Source organism: Rhyacophila brunnea, unplaced genomic scaffold (genome assembly GCF_057557595.1).
Source record: "Rhyacophila brunnea isolate RB1 unplaced genomic scaffold, BYU_Rbru_1.0 scaffold_3, whole genome shotgun sequence".
NCBI lineage: Eukaryota > Metazoa > Arthropoda > Insecta > Trichoptera > Rhyacophilidae > Rhyacophila > Rhyacophila brunnea.
This window is the reverse complement of record NW_028232965.1, coordinates 2652313-2676917: the sequence shown is the minus strand read 5'-3', so window position 1 is coordinate 2676917 and position 24605 is coordinate 2652313. Positions and strand designations below refer to the sequence as shown.

Below are 24605 nucleotides of genomic sequence, written 5' to 3'. Positions count from 1 at the left end.
AATCTCACCGTACTCTATACCAGTGGTTCTCACGTAAAATTGAACTGCGGCCAGACAATTAACATTGGCAGTTCTATGGCAACGTCTGGTGGCCGCACCAAATTTCACTTTTGATGTGATAGAAAAAATTAAGCTAAATTTTATTTACTAAAAAAACGGAACAACTGATTCATATACAAGTCCATTTAATAAAAGACATTTGAACATTTTAGTAGATAGGTATCTATTTATATAAAAATAATGCAAATTGAAATTCCTCAATACTCCTTTTTTCGAATGCAAGCCGCATGCCTTCTTTCTTCTTCTTATTCCTTATTCTTTGAATTGACTTAATTCTCGGTCAACGTATAACTTCGATCAAAATTTTTCAACCGTGGTTTTTATAATAATGTTGGTTTTTCAGTATTTGGTCATGACTCATTTCCAATAACGCATATTTAACATTCGCTCAGTTAATTAAATTAATACTGAAAATTATGTTGGTGGCCGCAGCACAATCCTCTGGTGGCCGCACATGAGAACCGCTGCTCTATACAATCCGTAGTTTTTACCTTATGACATCATCATCACCAATCTTCACATATCGTCGTTGCGCCTGCAAAATCCGACAAACATTTTTTTTGTGTTTTTACATTTTTACGCTATGTGATAGAACAAGACGCGACGGATAGGCCTGTAAAACCCGTTTTCTAATATCAACGCTAGTTTAGAAAAATGCAAAATAAGCTATGTATTTTCACTAAAAAAATGGTTTGCAAAATACGCTATGAATATTCCGGTCACATATTGCATTTTAAAGTAAAAAAGTTACTATTAATTGCGCCTGTTAATGACACAACGGAGTTTGCACTGAACTTTGCATCATAATGCGCCTTTTACTACCAGCGCTAGTGCACATAGCGGATTATTAACGTTTGTCGACAAATAATATTTAAGCAATAAAAAAGTGTAAAATTACATTACATTGCACATTTGTGTTTACTTAAAGAAGAGTGTTAATTTTAAAAGCCCGGTAGGTAGGCAGGTTATACAACTGTTTATTATAATCTAATGTAACTTTCTTATAGTAAAATTGTTTAATTATTTATCCATCCTACTCTGGATATTTTTATTTCCCCTTCACTCGATAATTATTACTTATTTATATGTCAAATTTAAGAAGATAAAGGTTTGTTCGATACAGACTATTGGCTTGGTTAAAGATGTTTTACGCATTAAATATATATCATTAAATTATGCAATTATCATTTTTTACCCGGGGCAAAATCCGCTATGTCTAAAATACGCGTTAATTTAAATCCGCTATGTGCTGCTTTAACCACAAAACGGATTTAAAGACCCAAATAAAACAAGCTATGTGCCTTTTATCCACAAAAAAAATTATTACGACTAAAGTGTTAAATATTGTATTATAAAATATCATTTATACTGAATCCGAAGTAATTCCGTGTATTCGATATTTAGCCCATGATTGATATTATATTAGTATGTACTTTCTTTAAATTGTATAGTATTAGAATTTTTTTAGTGCGTATGAGCTCTCACTTATTTTGAAAAACAGGTAAAAATATATTTTAAAGTACATTGGTACATGTTAGCATTTTGACATATTATATGATTTTATCATTTCCATTTTAAGGGTGATAGATACAGGTAGTTATTAGTTTTTAATTAAAAATACATGTCCTTATTATATTATAATAATTATCGCAAATTGCAATTTATCGAAAAAATGTTAAATTTCATCGCCGGATTTTCTGAAATTTGTTAAAATAAATTGATCTGGAAATACCATGCACTTGAATGGTTAATCACCCATCTCATGAAATACTGATGCAATATCATTAAAAAACCTAGATATATAGACATGGCCCTCACATTCTGAAACGGGTCCCCAGGCCAGGATCCTTGGCGGGGCCCCATACCTATCACTAAGGTTAATACTTTGGACGCTGAAGACGCACCTGGCGCATAATGACCAGGCGGCCGATCGATGTAATTAACGTGCATTTTAAAAGTGGTAATTAAAAAATCATTATCTACTCAGCAGCGAATGAGTTAAGGGCATTGTGACGCTTTATAGTTTAGTGTTCCCTAAATGGTATCCCCAATGGAACGTATAGTAAAATTAAGGGCGTTCTGTGTATTTTTAGCATTTTTTCGTATTTCTATATAAACCCACTTGAATTATTGAGTGGTCGCCACTCGGTAATAATCGAACTCGGTCAATTATGAAGCACCGATCGCGTCCCCTTTTGTGATAGTCGATATAATATGCGACCCTTCGATATATTTTGATGAATAGCCATTATTTCAGGAAACAATAAAAATAATTACATTATATTTCTACACGTTAAGTATTATTTAATTATATCACATAACACATAGCCACATATTTGTAAATGTTAACATTGTTTAAATAAGATAGCGCCGCAGGCGACTTTTTTACTATCAGAGCAAATTTGTGGTGTCTGTTTAACTCACTTAACTGATCAACCTGCCATGCCGCGCCCCCTCTTAGCTCGGGCCCCCAGACTAGACCCTTGTCAGCCCCCATGTCTATAGGTATGTTCTACAAAGAAACAATGTTTTTATCATATTTAAAATAATTAATAAAGCGTTTCTTTATTAAAATGTGCTTATAATAAATTAATGTTCATACAATACGTGGCTGCCAAAATTATAAATTATATTATAATACAGCAACATTTATAAGAATGCTTTAAAGTGGCTTCCTTTGTGGAAGTTGTTTAATATAATGTTATAAGATGATCGTGGAAACAAAACAATTTTTGATATTGAATGAAATCTTTTGTGTAAATTTTCGTGTTTATTGCTTTTTTAATATTATTCAGCAGCTTATTAAAGTTATAATTAAATTATTTCATATTACAAATTGTGTAAGTAACTAGAGAGCTTTAACGTTTATCTTGTAAGTTATTAGAATAAAAAATATATAAATATGGCTTCAAAATATAACTAAAAATTCAGAAAGTTAAAAGTTCACGAGATAATGACTTGTATAGGTATACATTATAATATAGTTTAAGTAGATAATTTAAAAATTTTAAAACTATTTTTCTTTATTCAATACTGAATAGGTATATATTATGGGGATTTAAAAAGTTTTTGAAAATATATACTTATGAAAAACAATGTGAATGAACCTTAACAACATTCAATTAAACGTCGTTTTCAAGAACTAGGACTTTCTTATGGAACTACACGGAATGTTCTGCATAAAGACTTGCATTTGAAGGTGTAAAAAATACGCTTGTTGTGGTTTATGTTCTGGAGGTGTACGAGATTGGAACGTATTTTTTTGAAAACGAAAACGGCAATGGAGAACGCTACAAAAACACGATTACGGAGTTTTTCTGACGTGAATTAGATGATTTTCATCTGGACGATATGTGATTCCAACAGGATGGTGCACCATGCCATACAGGTTTTGACACAATCAACTTATTGAGAGAAAAGTTCAAAATATATATCTCATATGTACTTTTAAACCTAATTATATACTGTTACTGTTAAAAAAAGTTCTAGCAAAGGCAGTTTATTTTAATTATACTATAATCTGATGTGTTCAATTATTTAGAGAAACGTTGATCATACTTACATCATCATCATCAGCTGGGGTCAATCCACTGCCGGATGAAGGCCTCCCCAAGCTTCTTTCAACTATTTTGGTCCTGTGCCATTCACTGCCACGTATTTCCGCCGAACTTTACCAGTTCGTCAATCCAGCGGCTTTTAGGGCGACCCTCTGGCCGTTTCGTGCCCCTTGGGTACCACTGGATGACGGCATTTGTCCAGCGGCCGTCCTTTCGGCGATCAATGTGCCCCGTTCATCTGTATTTCAGCTGTTTGGCAACGTCTATTACATCACGTACTCCTGTCTGCTTCCTAACCCATTCGTTTCTCTTACTGTCCTTTCGCGTGATGCCCAACATACACCTCTCCATGCCTCGCTGTGCGACTCTTAGCCTTTGGACATCTCTCGTGTTGAGGGTCCACGTCTTGCAGCCATACGTGATCACGGGTAGCACACATTGGTTGAACACCCTACGCTTAAGACATAATGGTACTTCACTCTTGAAGATATTATTCGGACGTCCTCCCAGCTTTGTTCTTTGAGCAATTTCATCGTGCATGCTTCCGTCTATGGGCACCTGCTGTTAGAGATAGACGTAGCTGCTGACTTGCTCGAGTTGGGTGCCATTAATACAGATAATCGCAGGGTCCGAAAAACAGTTCCTCATCACTTTTGTCTTTGAGACATTTATCTTTAGGCCGACCGTTTGACTGACATCCGCGAGTTCTTGCATTCTACCTTGGAGGTCTTTCGGGTCTTGTGAGAGTATAACAATATCATCTGCAAAGCGCTGGGGACTGAGGTGCTCCTCATATTTACATAAAAAAATAAAATTCAATTTCGGTTTTCTTAAATGAGTTGTAATTTATGGTTCTAATAAAGAAACTGCGTGTAAAATTATACTATTAAGAATTCATCGTAAACGCTGCGTCCCGGAATAGTATGAAGTTGCTTTTAACAATAGAATAATGTACCTATTTGTTGCGAGAATCAAGATTATTGCGTTTCGATCGATATAAGATATAAAGTACATATATATAATTTTAAAAAAATGAGAATGAGAATGACATAATATATTAGAGAAATTATTGTAAACAATTTAGGTATATGCCAGAGGGGACCTGAACTCGCATCCATTGAATTCCGTCCAATGTGATTTACCAATTTGGATACGTACACCATACCAAATTATAATGAATTTAACTAATAGCTATGTAACCTTAAAAAGTAGTTAATAATACCTATTATGTTTATAAAACTGTTGAACTGAAATCACGATTATCTTTTCAATGATAATGAATTTAATTTTCAAAAAAAATAGTCTGAAAAGTGTGGTGCAGTAAAATATTAAATCGATAAGGCTTTGTTTGTCAAAATAGTCACAGAAAAGTGAATATAATATAAAGAAAATATTACTAATATGATTTCGATGTCTGTTTACTACCCATGCATTGATGATAAAGAACCTTTTTGCTATTTTCACGTCATCAATGCGATTGAGACCCATTCGTCTTCATAAAATATTACTTCATATTGGAAACGTGTGCGAGCTTTATCTGAAATAGAAGTGATTGAGTCCAGGTAAATGATAAATTCAATACAAAGGCACTACCCTTGGCGTCCTTTTAGCTAAGCTTAAAATCCGACCCTTCTATAATCGCTCGATGATTGGTATTTTCCCATGTAACTTTCCACCGTTTTTAAAATATTCATAAAAAAATAATAATATATAGGAATATATTATTCACTATACCTGCTAATTTAATAACAAGGCGAAAGAGAAAATTTTTAGTATTTAAATGCATTAAGAATTTAAACAATTAACATTGTTTAAATACATTGTGTATATAATTTTTATATACACAATACAATATATCGCCCCTGAAACATCGAAAAAGCTCAGTGAGCAAAAAATGTTATATTGCGTTGTATACGGTGGTGAACGACCAAAATCCAAAATTCAAAATCATTTCTATTGTGGTCCGCTAGTAGCCCGAAAATACACTAACAACTCGAAAATTGCAGAATTAATAAACAAATATTTTTAAAATAACAATAAAAGTTCTCTAGTCTGTAAATGTAAAAAGTAATTTTAATTCATATGAATAGATTATAATATTGGTCAGTATATTTAAAAATATAGGTACTACCTACAGAATCGAAAGATATTTATTACTTTGATTTTATGGTGCATATTTATGGTGATTTTATATTATACTTATTAATTTATGGAAATGGTCTATTACCTAAATCGATTTGTCTACTTTGGTTACATTGTGAGAGGACAAAAGTACACAATTTTACAAGAAGTCTTTATCAAAGGAAAGATCAACGGTAAACGAAGCGGATGACAATACTATATTCTGTGACATAAGAACCTTCGCGATTAGTACGAATGTGGTTCCACTGAACGTTTCCGGGTAGCAGATGAAAATTCAAAAATCGTTGTAATAGTGGCCGGCCTACAATAGGGGATGGTACGAGAAAAAGTTCACTTTGATATTTTACAAAGTGCTATAAATATTGTTTATACTTTTTAATATTATTATGTTATTACTTTTTTTGCAAACAACTTCTTGCAATGCATTTTTATATGTTTGATTGTGAAGAATATTTCACTGATTCATTCAACAAATCAAAATACATAAATATGCATAAAATAATTTATTGTATACAGAGGTAGAACAAATAGGACTCAGATTTAAGGACACTTTTGTATAATACAATTTCTTCTTTTTTGTTCATGACTGAGGATTGTGGTTCAAATGATTAGGTCATTCGACAAGCTTATCCGTGTAACGGCTTCACTCTAATGGCAACTTAATAATTTATCTACTCGTTAAAAGTTTGATTTATGATCAAAACTGAATAGTTTGATAAGAGATTTAGTTAATAAACTTTTGCTTGACTGTGATGAAAGCTTGATTATATATGCCGGTTTATTATTATGATAATTTTACGATTATAGCATAAAACGTAAAGGTGTTAATATAATCATTAATTTATTATCAACGAAACTTATGCCAAGAAAGGTAGGTATCAGGTCATATTTTGTCATCCATTGCTTACCAAATATTTTTGTTCAAAAATATAGAATCCATTTTTTGTTGTTGTATAAATAGATTTTTATGAGTTGTTAGCCATTCGCATTAATTTCTCGTATTGCATCAAATACATTTTGAAAAAATAACATGAATTTTTGACCAGTCTGGTATGAAGTTAACCAATGTGCATGAAATTTATTCCAAACATAATCTCTCGTATTGGATCAAATACATTTGGAAAAAATAACATGAATTTTTGACCAGTCTGGTATGAAGTTAACCAATGTGCATGAAATTTATTCTAAACATAATCTCTACAATCACTCGTACCAGGAACATAAAAATATCACACGAACTCATACAGATACTAACAGGCCACGGAGCAGTGCGAGTCTATCTAAAGAGATTTAAATCGAGGGACGATGACGGTTATCTATGTGACGGCTACACATCTCAAACTGTGTGGCATGTCATCAATGACTGCCCTATACTAAAAACGCAGCGATGGACTCTCAGGACTCTATATAGACAGCATAACCATGAAATTTACCTTCAAAATCCTAACGAAGTACTAAACAACAAAACAACACAAGAACATTACACAAAATATTTAATTCTGGCCATAAATAAAATTAAAGATATAAATGGTGGAACATAATTAACTACAAATCATTGCAACTAACCCTCTCAACCACCTTGTACGAAAAAGCAAGAGCATGGTTATTTAAATAGAAAAAAAATAATTTGCATGCAAAGCGATATGGATAATATTTAAACAATTTTAGTATTAATTTAATAACAATTACATAGCCTTTAGAAAACAATACACTGGTATATAATTTATTTTAAATTAAAAAAAAATCCAACTCTACTTCATCGTATTGGAATACCATCTTTTATATAATATGTAAGGTTGAAGACCAAATTTCTAAAATAGGTTTTCATGTCATGCGCCATTATCATTAACTCTCCAATGTCGCGTACGTTGAGACCATTTTTCAAATTACGTAGCCACGAGGACCATTATCTGAGCCTATACCATCCACAAAATTGTTAACATTTAAATTATTATTTTGTTCTTCAATACTTTCAAAAATTTAAGAAAGTAATATTCAAAATTATTGAAAATATATAAAATAAAAAACCCCAGTTGGACGGAAACTCATTTTTCTAATGAGTGATCTAGTCTTTAAGCTATCAATCTTTCTATGATTTAAGCGAATTATTTTTAATAACTTCGTTACATTCTTCTTCTTCTTTTTGTGCCATCCCCTAGCGGAGGTCGGCCACCATCAAGGCGATCTGATCTTTGTCGTCTGCTACTCGGAACAGTTCAGTGGAGCTGCACTCGTACCAATCACGGAGGTTTTTAAGCCACGAAATGCGGCGCCGTCTTCTGTTACGCTTCCCATTGATCTTTCCTTGAATGACAAGTTGAGGAATGCTGTATTGTTGTCCTCTCATAATGTGGCCGAGGTACTATAGTTTCCTGGTTTTGATACTACGTAGAACTTCTCGGTCCTTCCCCATTCGATTGAGAACTTCAACATTTGTCACCCGGTCAGTCCAAGGAATTTTGAGGATGCGCCTATACAGCTACATCTCGAAAGCTTCAAGTCTCCGTGACATCTCTTGGTTATATTCAAAATTCTTTAAATTCCGAAAATCAAAAGCGATTGTCTTTGCAATGAATTAAAATTAATAAAATTACTTAATTAATTGCAACCGACATCCGGCGATAGCCAAATATTATATTATTTGCGTTCATGTAAATGTTACGTATTATTTTTGTGTTCAATATTGAATTGAATACCGGTGGTGAAGGGTGTAGGTAGGCTGCTAGGATTCGACATACATAGTGTACACTACAATTTATCAGTCAATCGTATTTGTTTTCATTGAACTAATACCATAGTAATGTTTAGTAATAATGTGTAGATAGTGTTTGTTAGTTTTTAACATTCAATTAAACCCTGCCTAATCCAAGCCATTGTAGATAGTGGTCAAAAAAATATTTGTGTCTCTAAAAAATATTTTTCACCGATTATATTCGCAGAGCTTAAATGAATTAAAAAAAAATTAACCCACACCATCTGTAATAAATGTATTCTCAATTCAATAAAAACAAATAAGTATGACTGGAAAAGTGTGCAATATTTTTGTCGAATCGCCCTTTGCATACCTAAAATATTATGATTTGGTTTCGGCCTAACTAACCAGCACCATTAAATTTGTGAATAATTGTATTCTTAGTTTTATGAAAACAAAAATAATAATGACTGACAAAGTTTAGTATGGACTATTTATGTCGGATTTTTAGCCTACATCCACCCTTTATCATTGTTGAATGCACACAAGATATTAAGTATGCGAATGTTCGATTATTTACTATAGAAAATACACAATTGTTGAATGCACACAAGATATTAAGTATGCGAATGTTCGATTATTTACTATAGAAAATACACAATTGTTAAAAAGCATCATAAATATAGTTATCAATTAGAAAAAAAAGTTGGACCGAGTGGGATTCAACATTAAATCATTTAATTTTCGGGTGTGTTACTACAGCTTTTAAGCTGTCGATCCACTTATTATTTACTATAATTTTCTTCATTGTTTCTCTATCTTTTCATTAAAATGTCTAAAAAAAATCACGTGAATAGTGGTCATACAATGAAAATTTAATTTAATTACTTACCTACTTAATATTTTAAAAAACCCATTTATACATGTTATCGTTGAGTATACTGCATTATAAAACACTTGTTTGTAAAACTACTGAAAACATGTAGATGAAGGCTGTATGAAGACAAAGAAAATGCTTTTAAAGCCTCGCCTAAAGGCAGACTTTATCGAAAATGAAAAGGTCGTCCCGCAAGATTGTATTGCGAGCGCGCATTATTATATTGTGAAAAGACAATGTATCTATGTGTTTTGTGCGAGGTAGCAAGCAGTGCAAACTATTTATAGTTCGACATCACAGTCTCTTAATGGAACCTTTTTCATGGGACACCATAAACTTAGCCATGTTCAACGAAAGGTTTACGTACTAGTGCAGTCTGACAATTTTACGACATTTTTATAGTGACGCTGTAATATTCACTTGACGTAGCGTCTCGTCATGCCAGCTAGCGGGAATTCTCGGAAACACTTTTTGAATGAATTCCTCCATAAAATGATGTTAACTTCGTATCTTCACGGGGGTGCATTACATTCATGAAATAAAATACGATTGGATTACAATGTAAATACTTTGAATGAAAGTATAAACTTAATCTTCTCATTTAAATATAATTGTAAGCCTACTTATTCAAAAATATACCTACTCATTAAAATATATCTTAATTATTTTTCTCTATTTAGACACACAGTTTTTGTGCCACTTTTTTGGAGGTCTGAAATGCGTTTGTCGTTCACGGTTATGGACAATCCTTTCAGTAGTAGAACTTTGATAATCAAAATGCAAAATGCTATTGGTGTTGTGATGTTCATTCATAATTCGCGTGATATTTCATGGAATATGAATATAGATTATAATTTGAAATATATTTATAATCTAAGTCTAATACTATGTAAACATAAAGGTATATGAAAACATATATGAATCAATTTTCAAATTTGAGTTTGCGATAATGACTATCAATATTTAATAGATCCGTAAACATTTACTTTATTTCTCTCACAAATACCCGATTACTTTCACAAATTACTTTTTATATATTATATAATACATATAAAACGATGTCTATGTATATAATTTCTGCTTAATTTCACTATATTGTTTTTTTCCGATATTTATTATTACATCAATCCATTTTCCTCTGCTGTTCGCTCATCGATATTGAAAAAAATCATAACTGTACAAAGACGTCGTTTTAAAGTTGATTGGCATATCATTATAATATTATCAATAGAAAATTTACGCAAATGTCAAATGACTTTTATTATTTATATAATGAAAGTTGGTTTTATGGGCATATTATTATTACAAGGTACACATTTAAGTATTTCCAGTCAATACTACATTGATTCAATATGTATTCCAGAAGTCATCTACTTAATATATTGTATAACTCTTTCAACACTAAAATGATTCTTATTAAGTATTTAATATAACGAAATATATTATTCAAAATAATGACTTCATATATTTTTTTATAATTACATTATGTTTTGAATAGGTTTCTTTAACCTTTAATAGCATGGTGTTGCCCTTCAGCAAAAACCTGTAATATTTTTTTTTTCGAATGAATGAAATTTTCATTTAAAACCTTAGTTTTCAACAGTTGACAAGGTGTTTTGATAAATTATTATGGTTTTTACTCACGTGTATCACTGTTAATTTATAACAATATCAAATATTACATAATATTATGATTGATTAGAAAAGTAATATGTACGTAGATTTAGGTTGCCATTATTATTTAACGGTCAATATCATTTACTGTTAATGTTGGTATCCTTGTATAGAATAGTCTGAATAGGTTTTTTATACCAATAATGATTAACAGCTGTTTTATAGCCATTTGGCTCATATTTTGGATGCAAGTACATCAAGCACAATAATACATCATCAGGACTCGAACACCCAACTTACGTATTTAGACCATTATGTACAGTACTAACCACCACTATTCATGGTAATAATGTAAGTTGTTAAACTCTGAAGAAAAGAAAACATACGATGCAAATCATTATTATTTCTATTTTATTTCACTGTGGAAAAATATAGTATCCAGAATATGGTAAATGATGCCCTGTTTTTTTTTTTTTTTAATATTATATAGCAATTGTGGACAGTTTGATGGTTATGTGGGTTTTTTATTATTATTTTACAAACATTTAAATTAAATAATAGTAGTAGGTACCTACTAACTTTTATGCCAAGTGATGTAAACGACATCGAGAGAATAAACTGACTTCAGAAGATGTCCTTCATTGTATTCGATCTCAAAAATAAGTCAAAATAAGATTTTACTGATTTCATGTACCTTGTCATACTCACATGAGATTTCCTCAAAAGTTAAGATGATCCATATTTTTAAGTTCGACGTGCAACTCTTACGTCTATTTGATGTTTTACAAATATTAAAAGGTAGTTCGTGTCGAGGTGAGAGTTCCTTCGTCAGCTCTATTATTAAAAGTGTCAATTTACATTTTAGGATACGACTTTTCTGGAAAATGATCCAATTTCTGGACTTGAGTCTTAAGGTTTCTACTTTATATCGATAGAGTGGGTATTGATAATCTTTTATCTGCTTCTTTTTCACAGCGTCAGTCATTACTTCGTTATATAAAACAGGAAGAGTGATATAAATGTGCGGGTAGATTCAATTTACACACACATTCCGTTATAATGATCAATAGGTAAATTATAAAGGTGTTTATTAAATTTGTAGCAATTTTACCGTAGAATAATATTAGAACAAAAAAATCTATCAGAAGCAATGAATAAAGTATGTATGTAAAAATCGCTATATCAAAAAATAAGTAGTTCATTTTAAAAAAGTCTTTAAGGTTGATAAGTCACGGTCAGTGAATATAAAAATTCTTTCCTTGATATAAATCAAAATTAAATGGTTTGGAGTCAGCCTCATTAATAAAGTCACTTCACGCGATGGCGTGTCTGAGAAAGAATGAATTGGACCGAACAAAGGGGAGGAAAAGCATTTTGGTTTCCAGAAAACATTTCATTCCGAGCATGCAATAAAATATAATGATGGAAAAATACGCCGCATTCTGTAAGAATGGAAATGCACAGTGTCTCTGATGAGATTCATCAATATTTTCACAATTTATTTATCTTTTCATATGGATTTATTATGATTGTCATCATTCGTATGTATATTTTGCGCCTGAATAGAAATCCTTCCAAATATTTTATTTCCGCCATTTCCTAAATCTGAAATCATTTTGGCAGTTTACTGTATTTTTTCTACAATAAGCACTAATGCTTTCCAGGTTTAATATTTATATCATAAATACTCATATTTACATAATATATCCATGCTTAGTATAAATTATCTGTCGTAATAATTGGTACAATATATACTATATTATTATTTATAAATATAAAAATATTTTTCATAAGGCTTGTGTTATTAATATACATTAAGTTTCATAAAACCGTTTACATAGATTATGTTTTCTTTTGGAGAAAAAAATAAGCTGCCCTGTCCCTACTATTGTAATACAATTCTAATGTTCTTCAACGTTATTATGTATTATTTTATGTACCTAGTATGTTGAATGTAGGTATATAATATTTGAAATATTTTTCAATCTATATTGACATTGCTTTGTATAGAACTTTTTTATATTTTCCCTTAGTAAGTTGACAAAGAATGCAATTCTTATTCTTTTATTTGTGAATTTCAATAAGTCTTGTTGCGGATGCGTGTCTTTTTCCAACAATTCCAATAAAAGCTCTCCGCCAATATCCAAAGAAAATATACTAACTTTAGAAAGCTTTTGCTCCTCCGTGGGGATTTTCTATACACCAAACTTTAGACTCACCCTGTTGAATAGATACCAGAAAAAATATAATATATTGTCTACATTCTGTCGGTTTTGGTTAAAATGTGATTAGATATATATTTGCTGACTTAAATAATGGCGATTTATTATGTGATATTAAGAGGTGTTTTAAAAGACAACAAAACTAATAAATAACATAGAATGCTAATAAATAACAACAAGTGAAGGAAGCATTGGACCTATACTACATATTTCCATATGTACGTAATAAAAAAGATGCAAATTAAATAACTTTTTTGTGGATCTACTTTATCAAAATTAAACGGTTTTAACTTAATATATAAAAAGAAAGTTTTTTTCATTATTTTAAATTATTTTTAACTAGTTACTCTATTAATTATTGTGTACCTAATTATTTGTCAAATTTTGGTGTACAGCATGGAAAGACGTCACATTAATTATTACTATACCATTATTAAGTTACTACACTCCGGGTACGGGAAATACATATTTGCGCAAGGCTGTAACTCAAGACTGCACTAATGGTTAAATAAAAAAGGTTATCCATTTGATATACCTAATATACTATTTACAAGAATATATTACGCACGTTAGTCAGATTTGGTATACGGAAAAACGAATAAGAGAATACAGATTCAGTTTAATAAAAAAAAAATATTTAATACGGATAAGCTATAATTTAAAAAAGCTCTTTATACCTATATTGTTGTTTATGCTAATTTGTTCTAAAAATAAACTATAAAATGTAATATAGAAAAAAAATAAAGTATACAAAACTAATATCCAAATTTCCATATAAATCGAATAAAGATTAGTGAGTAAGCAAGCATTCATATCTTATTAATTTAGAATTAATCAATTGCAGTTCCGAATAATACGAGGTGACGGAAATGGGAAAGTTATATATTTGCGCAAAAATAATTAAATACGATGCTTTGACGGTCATACAATTTTTGATTCGTATAATAACAGTAAGTATAGAAAATTAAATCGGTTGAATAACCGCCATTTTATTGATTACAGGAACATGCTCATTGAAATTGCATAACAGTAGCACTGTTACTCTTTTATTTGATGAAGTTATCGTAGATTTTAACACTATAAAATCATATTTTGTTTTTAATTAGTAAGTTAGTGTTTAATTTGATTTTAAATATATTAATGATTCATTATTTTGATGAAAATATGTCTATCCATATTAAATGTATTACTCAATACCTGTATATACTAACCAAAACAAACAGTTAACAAAAAAGTTACAATTTTCAGATAAGAAAGTTAATTTTAAGCCATCTGTATAATATAATATATCACCTGGCATTGTTCTGGTTAATCTTGTCATATAACTTTTAAAAGAAAGATAGCTTCACGATAATAGAGACGAATATAGATTATGAATTAAAATAAATGTGGATATTAAGACTGTTGAAAATTACACAGAATATATGTCGATAAAATTGTGGGTGAAAAGTAAATGAGAAATTTGTCAATGAAAAGATACGAAATAACTGTACACTGTATTAAATGATGAACACATTGCATTTTTGTATGTTTAGTAAATCACTATTATTATTATAAACAATTATCAGGCAATAACGTTCGCCTCCTTTTCCATGTATAAAATGTTTTTATTTATTATTATTTATTGTTATTTATTTTGATATCTGTAATTGGATTCATCGAGTAGATATTGAAATATGGCCAACAAACGGTTTTTAGTAAAAGTCTCTTAAAATAATACTGTGGATATTTTATAAATGCTCTGTTATAAAACGGACATACTGTTTTACTTCTTTTTTTGATAAAATATTATAGACATATATTAGAAGTATTAGTAAAAATGGAATATATTTATTAATAGAGTCAATGTGAATAAAATGAGTATGCTACATCTTTTAATTTTTTAAAATTTCCATATAAATCGAATAAAGATTAGTGAGTAAGCAAGCATTCATATCTTATTAATTTAGAATTAATCAATTGCAGTTCCGAATAATACGAGGTGACGGAAATGGGAAAGTTATATATTTGCGCAAAAATAATTAAATACGATGCTTTGACGGTCATACAATTTTTGATTCGTATAATAACAGTAAGTATAGAAAATTAAATCGGTTGAATAACCGCCATTTTATTGATTACAGGAACATGCTCATTGAAATTGCATAACAGTAGCACTGTTACTCTTTTATTTGATGAAGTTATCGTAGATTTTAACACTATAAAATCATATTTTGTTTTTAATTAGTAAGTTAGTGTTTAATTTGATTTTAAATATATTAATGATTCATTATTTTGATGAAAATATGTCTATCCATATTAAATGTATTACTCAATACCTGTATATACTAACCAAAACAAACAGTTAACAAAAAAGTTACAATTTTCAGATAAGAAAGTTAATTTTAAGCCATCTGTATAATATAATATATCACCTGGCATTGTTCTGGTTAATCTTGTCATATAACTTTTAAAAGAAAGATAGCTTCACGATAATAGAGACGAATATAGATTATGAATTAAAATAAATGTGGATATTAAGACTGTTGAAAATTACACAGAATATATGTCGATAAAATTGTGGGTGAAAAGTAAATGAGAAATTTGTCAATGAAAAGATACGAAATAACTGTACACTGTATTAAATGATGAACACATTGCATTTTTGTATGTTTAGTAAATCACTATTATTATTATAAACAATTATCAGGCAATAACGTTCGCCTCCTTTTCCATGTATAAAATGTTTTTATTTATTATTATTTATTGTTATTTATTTTGATATCTGTAATTGGATTCATCGAGTAGATATTGAAATATGGCCAACAAACGGTTTTTAGTAAAAGTCTCTTAAAATAATACTGTGGATATTTTATAAATGCTCTGTTATAAAACGGACATACTGTTTTACTTCTTTTTTTGATAAAATATTATAGACATATATTAGAAGTATTAGTAAAAATGGAATATATTTATTAATAGAGTCAATGTGAATAAAATGAGTATGCTACATCTTTTAAAGATTTTAGAGGTTCTATCGTCGATAAAAACGTTGATACGATATTAAATTCATTTAATTAAGTATAATGTTATACGTCCGTGTAATAATTTCGTGGTCTGAAAATTTCACATGTTGATTTTAAATGTGTGTTTGGACCAGAGTATGGACCTAATAGGTTAAGTAAGTGGCCAATACCCATTTATCATGAAAACAAAAATCTGTTAATACAACCTCTACCCTGTGGAGGCCCACAGTAGGATCGGATATGGTAAAAAAATGTTATACTTATAAATATTTTAATGTAAAATTAAATGTTTTTTACTTGTTTATATTTTCCACAAAATGTGCAATAAAAGCAGTGACTATCCTAGAAATGGAGTAAATACTGACAATGGATTTTGTGAATCTCCTAATTACTGGGGTTGAAGTATTATTTGCCTTTGGAATATTAATGAGTTCCTTACAAGAAGCAAATTGTAATATTTCAAATTCAAATTATGAATCGTATAATGTGACATTGAAGTCATCTGCATTTCCTTTCTTATCTGTAAAATTAATTATTATAAATGAGTTGTATGTTATTTGGGTATTTTAGTACAATTCAAACTATTATAGTATATAACTAAAAAACATATAAACTTTTCGAAACAGTTTATTTTTAAAGGCGCTATAGATATATAAAAAGTTCGTACATAATTTAAACGGTTTAAACAGAGTTTTGATTTTTATTACAAAATACAATGAAAACAACAATAACACACAGTGTAAAAAAGTATTTGGGTAATCACATTTGTAATTTAGATATTTTTAGGTTGTATGTTTACTACACAAAAAATAAATAAACTAGTATTTCTCATTATCATATTACCATTAATTTAATATGGAGTATTACAAAAGTAAGTTATAATATTATTAACAAAGTAACTGCTAAAATTTAGCTTCATTTCGATCTAATTTCGTTAATTAAAAAAATATTTTCATTATTGAAGTCTAGTAAATTTAGAATAATTCTTACTTTAAAATTTAAGAATTTTGATTTATGTAGAATATTAAAATGAGTTTTACTCTCTTTTCTACAAAATTTCTCTATATTTTTTGGCATAAGTAAATGTAATAACTGATTGTCAAATTGATACAATATTGGAATAATTCTCGCTAATACTATGAAAAACAGTAAATTAAAATTATTGGTTTATTTTGGAATTTATATTATTTCCTTTAGGTATATTGTATCATAGATTTTTTTCAGTAAAATGTATTTAATTGTATGTATACTATAATCTGTTCGCTTGGTATCTAACCTATAATATTATATTGAACTCTACCTGGAACTGCCTAATAATTAATGATATTATTAAAATTATACAAAAACAGGGTGTACATTGTACGTGTACATTGTTGCACGTGTACATTGACTTGAATAAATAATTGTAAAAGCTTAGATTGGCTAAGCCTTAGAATTTAGATCATCTTTAGACTGTAGTTTGCATCACAATTTGGGGTTTGCTTCCAACTACTGAACTTGATCCCCTTTAAGAAGATTTATATGTTTCAGAATAGTCTTATTTACTTAGAGCCAATAAAATAGTATAGTATACATAAAATATAAAACCTATCTTAGACAATAAAAAAATAGCAGTATAAAATAACATAATAACGGCTTTACAGTTGTATCCCCAACACAATACTTGATCTGAGGGTTAGATACGTGATGGGAATTTACTTAAAGTTAAAACTATGCTGTCTCTACAAATATATGTTTACGGTAAGAAATATAGGTCAGTTATGAAGAAAATTATTTTATACAGCTATTCAATTGTTTTATTATATTTCTAATTGAACTATTTTTTGTAAAGTGCCTTATAAAATCAACGTAGCATGTGTTGTATTCTTCCCACATTTATTAATTTTTCACATTGACATTGACGTGTACGCAAACGCTCTATAGAATATTAATAATCGATAATATTGTGATATTCCCCTGACAGCTTGTTTGATGTAGCAAATCAAACTGTTTCAAGTAGGTCGGCTTTGTTGATACTGATAAAACATTATTTACTTACAATAGTTTACTTATTAAGGCATGTCTTTGAAATAATGATACGAATATGTCAGGTTCATTTTGTAAAACAGTAAAATATTGTTTTCATTATTATCAGCAAGTCTACTATATTTTGGAAATAGTAGTTAAGAAATGGAGTTAAGTACATATTATAGAAAGTTAAGTTATTTATTATTGTATTTTATTTTAAATAATATAATATCTTTCCACCAATTATTTGATTGCTATTGTTTTACAATATGACTTAAGAATTATTAGGTATATTTCATTTTTATAAATCGTATTTGTATAAATAGCTTTTGGTAATGTCATTCTAAAAAGATAGAACCGATCCAAATTATTTTTAAATCGCGTTAAATAAATAAAATAATTAATACACCAAGTGGAAGTTAAGAACTCACGATTGTACTAGGTCAAAACCAAATACCGCCTATTCAATGATTGCATTCTGACGGTGCTGCTTTACGGTAGTAAATCATGGCGACTTACGAAGGCTCAGAGCAACTGTATACTGAGCTTCGTAAACAGATGTTTGCGACGGTTGCTTGGTGTGCGGTGGTACGACTTTAGGAGTAACGATGAGATAAGAGAACGCACCAAGCAGCTTCTCATTACGCTAAGAGTAAAGAGTAAAGAGGCGACGTTGGACCTAGCTTGGCCACGTGCTGCGGATACCAGAAGAGAACTTCAATCTGACTTGCCTGTTCTAAAATCTATCTATATAGCATATACGGCAGAGCTACGGGATGCTGGTTTGACCTGGAACGGAGAAAGAAGACTGGCGAGCGACAGGGATTCTTGGAGGCGCCGTGTGATGTCCATATGCTCCAACTAAGGGGCTAATATAGCCGAATAAGAAAGAAAAGTGGAAGATCGGTTGATAACCAAAAATATCTGTCAACATAAGTTACACACATATCGTAGAATTACCAAAAAACTTTGTTTTACAATGGAGTTTTATCATGTGAACGCAATTAACAAAATATTTATTTATATGTCACTATATTAACCTTTAGTACAAGAAAACAATCTCTCTTCTTTTTATCACGTACACATAATATGGATTAACGTACAAGGTTTTTGGAGGATTACCGTCATGTATTCTTCATGTCGTGTAGACATGTTATTAGAAGAGAAGGTAGGGTTGTATGTTTTATTAGTATCTACTTATTCTATAACAATTGTAAATAATGACAAGATAAAAAACTTTTTATATACCACGTTTTTAAATTTTCTGTTGAATCATATAAACCTGAAAGTTCTATGTATTAATAATTTAGGACAAATAAGGCAATTGTCAACAAATCATTTTTTTGCTATTTTGCAACAAACAAACAAATATAGAATACTGAAATGTTATTTGGATTTCCATAGTAACGCACGTATATATTAATAATTTAGTTACTAGAACCACCCCCTTAGCAACCAATAATAGTGGATTAGATTACGGATTTCTTCCGAAAGAACTTTTCATACAAAACAGAATTAACTGAAAATGAATTCAATTCTACTTAAAGATGGCTAAAAATATTAAAAGAATGCATTGGCATCGTGTTCTGATATATTCTAAAAGTTTAAAATGTCTAGCTAGTCGGAAAGTTAGTTAAAAATCGATTGCAAGATTTGTACTGGATAAACAACCACCGGATAAACAAGAATACGAGTTGAGAAAAACGTGGTTAAAATATGAACTTATTTATTGTAGGTAAGTTACCAATATATAAAAGAATTTTAGAGCAAATATAAAATTAAATAATTTTAAAATTAAATACTTACTCAATGTTAAGAAAACAGTATAGTTATTTTGAGCATTTTTGGCACAAGCGCAATCAAACAGTTTAAAAATTAAGATATCAATGCGTGACAATGAACTATTTCCGTTGAATATTGTAGTGATACTCGAATATCATAAGTTTGTTTGTGTTTCAAATGTATTATATTGTAATAATTGTTGGAATGTGTAATCATAATATAAATTTGCGTATATCAAGTAAGCGAAACAGTTATTTACAGAAATTGGATTATGATTGTTTAATTATAGTTATATTTAAATTTATATACCAAACAAACAAGATAGGTTTGTAACACCGTATCATTTATGATCTATGCTTCAATAAAAACCTTACGTAGGTATATTTATTGTGAGGTTACTTATAATGAGTTTACATCATGATTATTATTTGCAATTAAAATTTATTCTTAAATATTGTTTTAATGTTAAAATGCAACCCAATTATGTAGAACAATAAATAAATAGGACGGAACCTAAATTATAATAGTTAAATTTGAAAAAAGGTTACTATTGTGGGACAACTTAACTTTGAAATCGCGCAAACTATTTCTTCTACTGCGTGTGAATTACAGAGGGTAGAATTATTTATTGTTACCGTTATTTTTTCCGACTGCTCTGAGATGAAGCCGATTACATCGTTTTCTCTGGCTCGGCGTCGCTCTAACTACGTCATATTTTCTGTCAAAACTATTGAACTCCACGTTTATATAATATATTTATATATTTAATAGAATCAAGATCGTATAATAGAATCAGTTGTAGCAAGTTAATATCTTTGTGTTTTAATCATTTATAATATTAATGAACCACTATTTTTTAAAACATGTCGATAACCAATCATAAAAAAACCACTACGTCATTATAATAAAACCAAAAATCGCTGTCATTTTTCAATGCGCCATTGCACTGAATATTAATGTTGTGTGATCAACAGTGGAATCACGAGCAAATGTTGTAATACAGAAAGTTCATATGAATTTATCTAGGTATAATCCAAACCGTTTATTATGCATAATATTACAATATAATTCATTATATAGCTTAATTTGCAACATTTTTTGGTCAACAATATGATTTTTTTAAAACTTTTTTTCAGTAATTCCCAAGCAATATTACGTGAAACCGCGGGTTTCCATGATATTTCCAAAAAGCTTAATGATGTAACAATGAAACAGTTGAAAGTTTAGCTTGGTAAAAAATTCGCGTGATAGTTATTATTGAACAGTTATGTGAAAAAAAAAAAAACGTAAACTTCAAACGTAAACTTCAAACGTAAAGTATGTGTGAAATTTTGTACCATTCTTGCCCAGCATTGGTTTTTCATTAAATAAATGAGACTGTCGCATCGTCAGGAAATTCCAAAATCCATAAAAAATCCGTAATTTCCACAATACGAATGTAATAAATCTACCAGATGTGTATAAAATCGTGGAGATAACTATTAGGCATTATATTTTAAGATCTCATGGAAGTGTATTGTGCACTAGAAAAAATAATCATAAGGGGCCTTTAAGCCTGTCAGAACTAAGAGACTCGGCACACCTAAAAGTACTACTGGCCGAAATCGATATAGGTATTGTAGAAGTTTCTCTGGATATTACACAAAATATTTAATAGATTTCTCCAACAAAAAATGTTGAGAACCACTGTTATACATAAAGCTTTCCTCCATTAATTTTCTTATTACGTTTGCCAGGTATTTCGTAAAATACTGGAATTACACACATTCGAGGTAACGGCTGCGAGTGAAGCGCCCTGATAATACAGCTAAATATCAATACCTATTAGTTATTATGGTACTATTTTTCTGCCCTTGACTATGTATTGGGCAGAGGTATCGATGATAAAAGCTTCGATTCGGGTCAAGTGCGTGCTTTTGCTAACCTTTCTGTTTTGTATCTGACTTTATGTGAATACGTAACGACCTTTAAAGGTTGCGTGCCGTATTTTCTCTCGTGGCCTTGAACGGTAAAAACTATTTTGCGCTTGAAATCGTTTTATGTGACGATCCACCTTTCTTTGGTACATTTTGCAAACCGTTGAATAAATGACCGTGAACAGTCTAGCTTCTGTTCCCTCTAATTCAGCGGTAATAAACCTTTTCACAATACTGACACACCACAGGTGTTTCGACTATCTCACCAAAAATAGGCTTTACCAAACCTACATGTTTGAAAGAAAATTCTCCGCCATATTTACTGGCACCTGTGAGTTGTCTTCTTCTTCCTCGTGTCGGGTCTTCAATAGCTACAATGTGTCGCTCCAGAAGTTGGCGAAGGCAACACCATTTTCCTCTGCTTGTAGGATCTCGTCGAAATTGCAGCTTACTGGGTAAGCCTTGCATGAAAAGAGGTGCTCCATGCTTTGCATTTCACCGCACTTGCAGGTTTGGTCATCAGAGAACCCCCACTTCCCATGTTGTCTCGAGTGCGCCATAGCATGGCTCTAAGTCTGTTTAGGGCTTTTTATATACGGTACCCGAGGCTATACCCAATTCTTGAGACCCTCAGAGGCTAGGTTCGCTTCCCATGCCGATAGTCTATATTCTTTGGGTGGGAAGGTCAGAGGTATGGTTGCCGCCATAAAGCTTCTTCTGGATTTTAACCTTGTTTTGCACATTATTTGATACCCATGCAGGACGTGTCGCGGATTCCTCTCTTGGGTTGCCTTTTCAACTCGGGTTGCAGTTTCGCGTCGGATTGAGGGGAGGGGGGGGGGCGATTCCTAAAAGCACGCAAATTTTGGTGACAGGCGTAGGTTTAAAGCACCCAGTCACGATCCGGCAGGTTTCGTTAAGCGCAGTGTCCACTTGTCTCTATGTATATGTGTCTATATGAGTTGTATAGTATTGTGGGTTGCGGATTTTTATTGAAAATGAGTCACATAAAATAAATGTGAAAAGTCTTCATATTAATTAAGTTTTACGTCTCGTTCTGATTGATTAGGTCATTTGAGTTTATTCTATATGGTATAAGAAATTTATCTTATACCATATAAGTAACATCTCCACCTATGGCCATGAATCGGTCACTGTGAATCTTATTTATCTTACTAGTTACTTTCCGATCTTATGGCCATCGATTGTATCTTTCTGACTTCTTTCGGTCTTCAAAGCGTTCACAGAGAACGTTGGCTAGATGAAAACATAGCTTTGAAGCCATGACATTGATTCAGTTATAATACATAGACAATAGACATATAAAATGCTATAGATTGGCTTACAGGGAGCCTCAAGTCAGATATTCATGAATTAGTCATGTATTTTTTCCGGTTCGATTCCGGCACTTTGTAAATTGATAATATATGAATTGTGTAAAGCGTAACATCTATATAATATGGTAAATAAGACGTCGCTAATATCTATTTCTCATAAATAATAATATCAAGATATACACAATTTGGAAACCCATGAAACATACATGTTAGAAAATATTTAAAAAATAATTTAATATTATTGAAAATAATACCTTCGCAATATCAGTGTAAGTCATTGATGGTGCGTCATAATTTGAATTCATGAAATAAAATAAGCGGTCTGACAGTACCAAAAAACTGAAAAGACTTAACATACAATCTTTATGTCATTAGAAGAAGAAACATATACAATTTATAATTAAAAATTGTAAAATAAACATGGAATAATATTACAAAACTAATTTCTTAAAATAAAAACTAAGTGCTATGCTCTATATCGAAGACGAGGAACTTAGTCTCAATAATACGTCATATTAACCAAACGGCACTTAGTGCCTATTTTAAAACTAATCACGCTACCTGTTACATCCATTTCTGAATATCCACAGAAGATCTAATGTATTTTTTGGCACTTAGACATGTATTTAGGATATTGACGACAGCACATAGAAAATTTATGCATACTCACATTTTTCCCCTATCGTCGGGCACTTAGTGCCTATTTTGTTTCATGTATTCATTTTTGTTAATGTTTTTGAGTTTGGTCAAACATCTCGTGAAACACCTAACAACTGCCGGTGACAAATTAGTATATCGCGATGCAATGGTTGAGAATGGCTACACTACCTTACTTGGAATGCTTTGGAATGATCTTAGTTTAAATTTGAAAACAAATATCAGCGGTTACGGTTGGAGTAAGTATATATTTAAATGTTTCATTCACTGTGTTACTGTAAACTACACCAAACTAAATATTCGTATATAATAAGTACTTGCGTTACTATGGTAAGTATTTTTCTTATATATAATGAAACAACAATTTCTTTGACGATGTTTTTTCTACTATAAATAACAATATTTTATTTATAGATAAATGGTAGAAAGCACAAAACAGATTACTACATATAATTCCGATAGGCTATTCCCCAATACACTACATTTTGACGCAGTGTTTTGAATGTGTGAGTGTCATACGTAAATAAATCACATATTATTTAACTACGTGAAACTTCAAATACACAGATATTGAATGAGTGTCAGTGCATACAACGAGGGCAGAGAGAGCAGCAGTCAGAACGAACGTCAAGTGTACTGTTTACACGTGTTAAGGTTTCTTCCATATTCTTCCACACTCGAGATCGGTTGCCTGTTTCTTCAAACCCGCTAAGTATTTCAGTTTCCATTATTTCTGA

At 30.6% G+C, this 24605-nt stretch overlaps 1 protein-coding gene across 2 annotated transcripts in view; it reads left to right on the top strand.

Annotated features, from left to right (window-relative positions):
• The window catches only part of dnc (phosphodiesterase dunce), an 847926-nt gene that overhangs the window by 134881 nt on the left and 688440 nt on the right, over positions 1 to 24605 (top strand). The window lies entirely within an intron of this gene.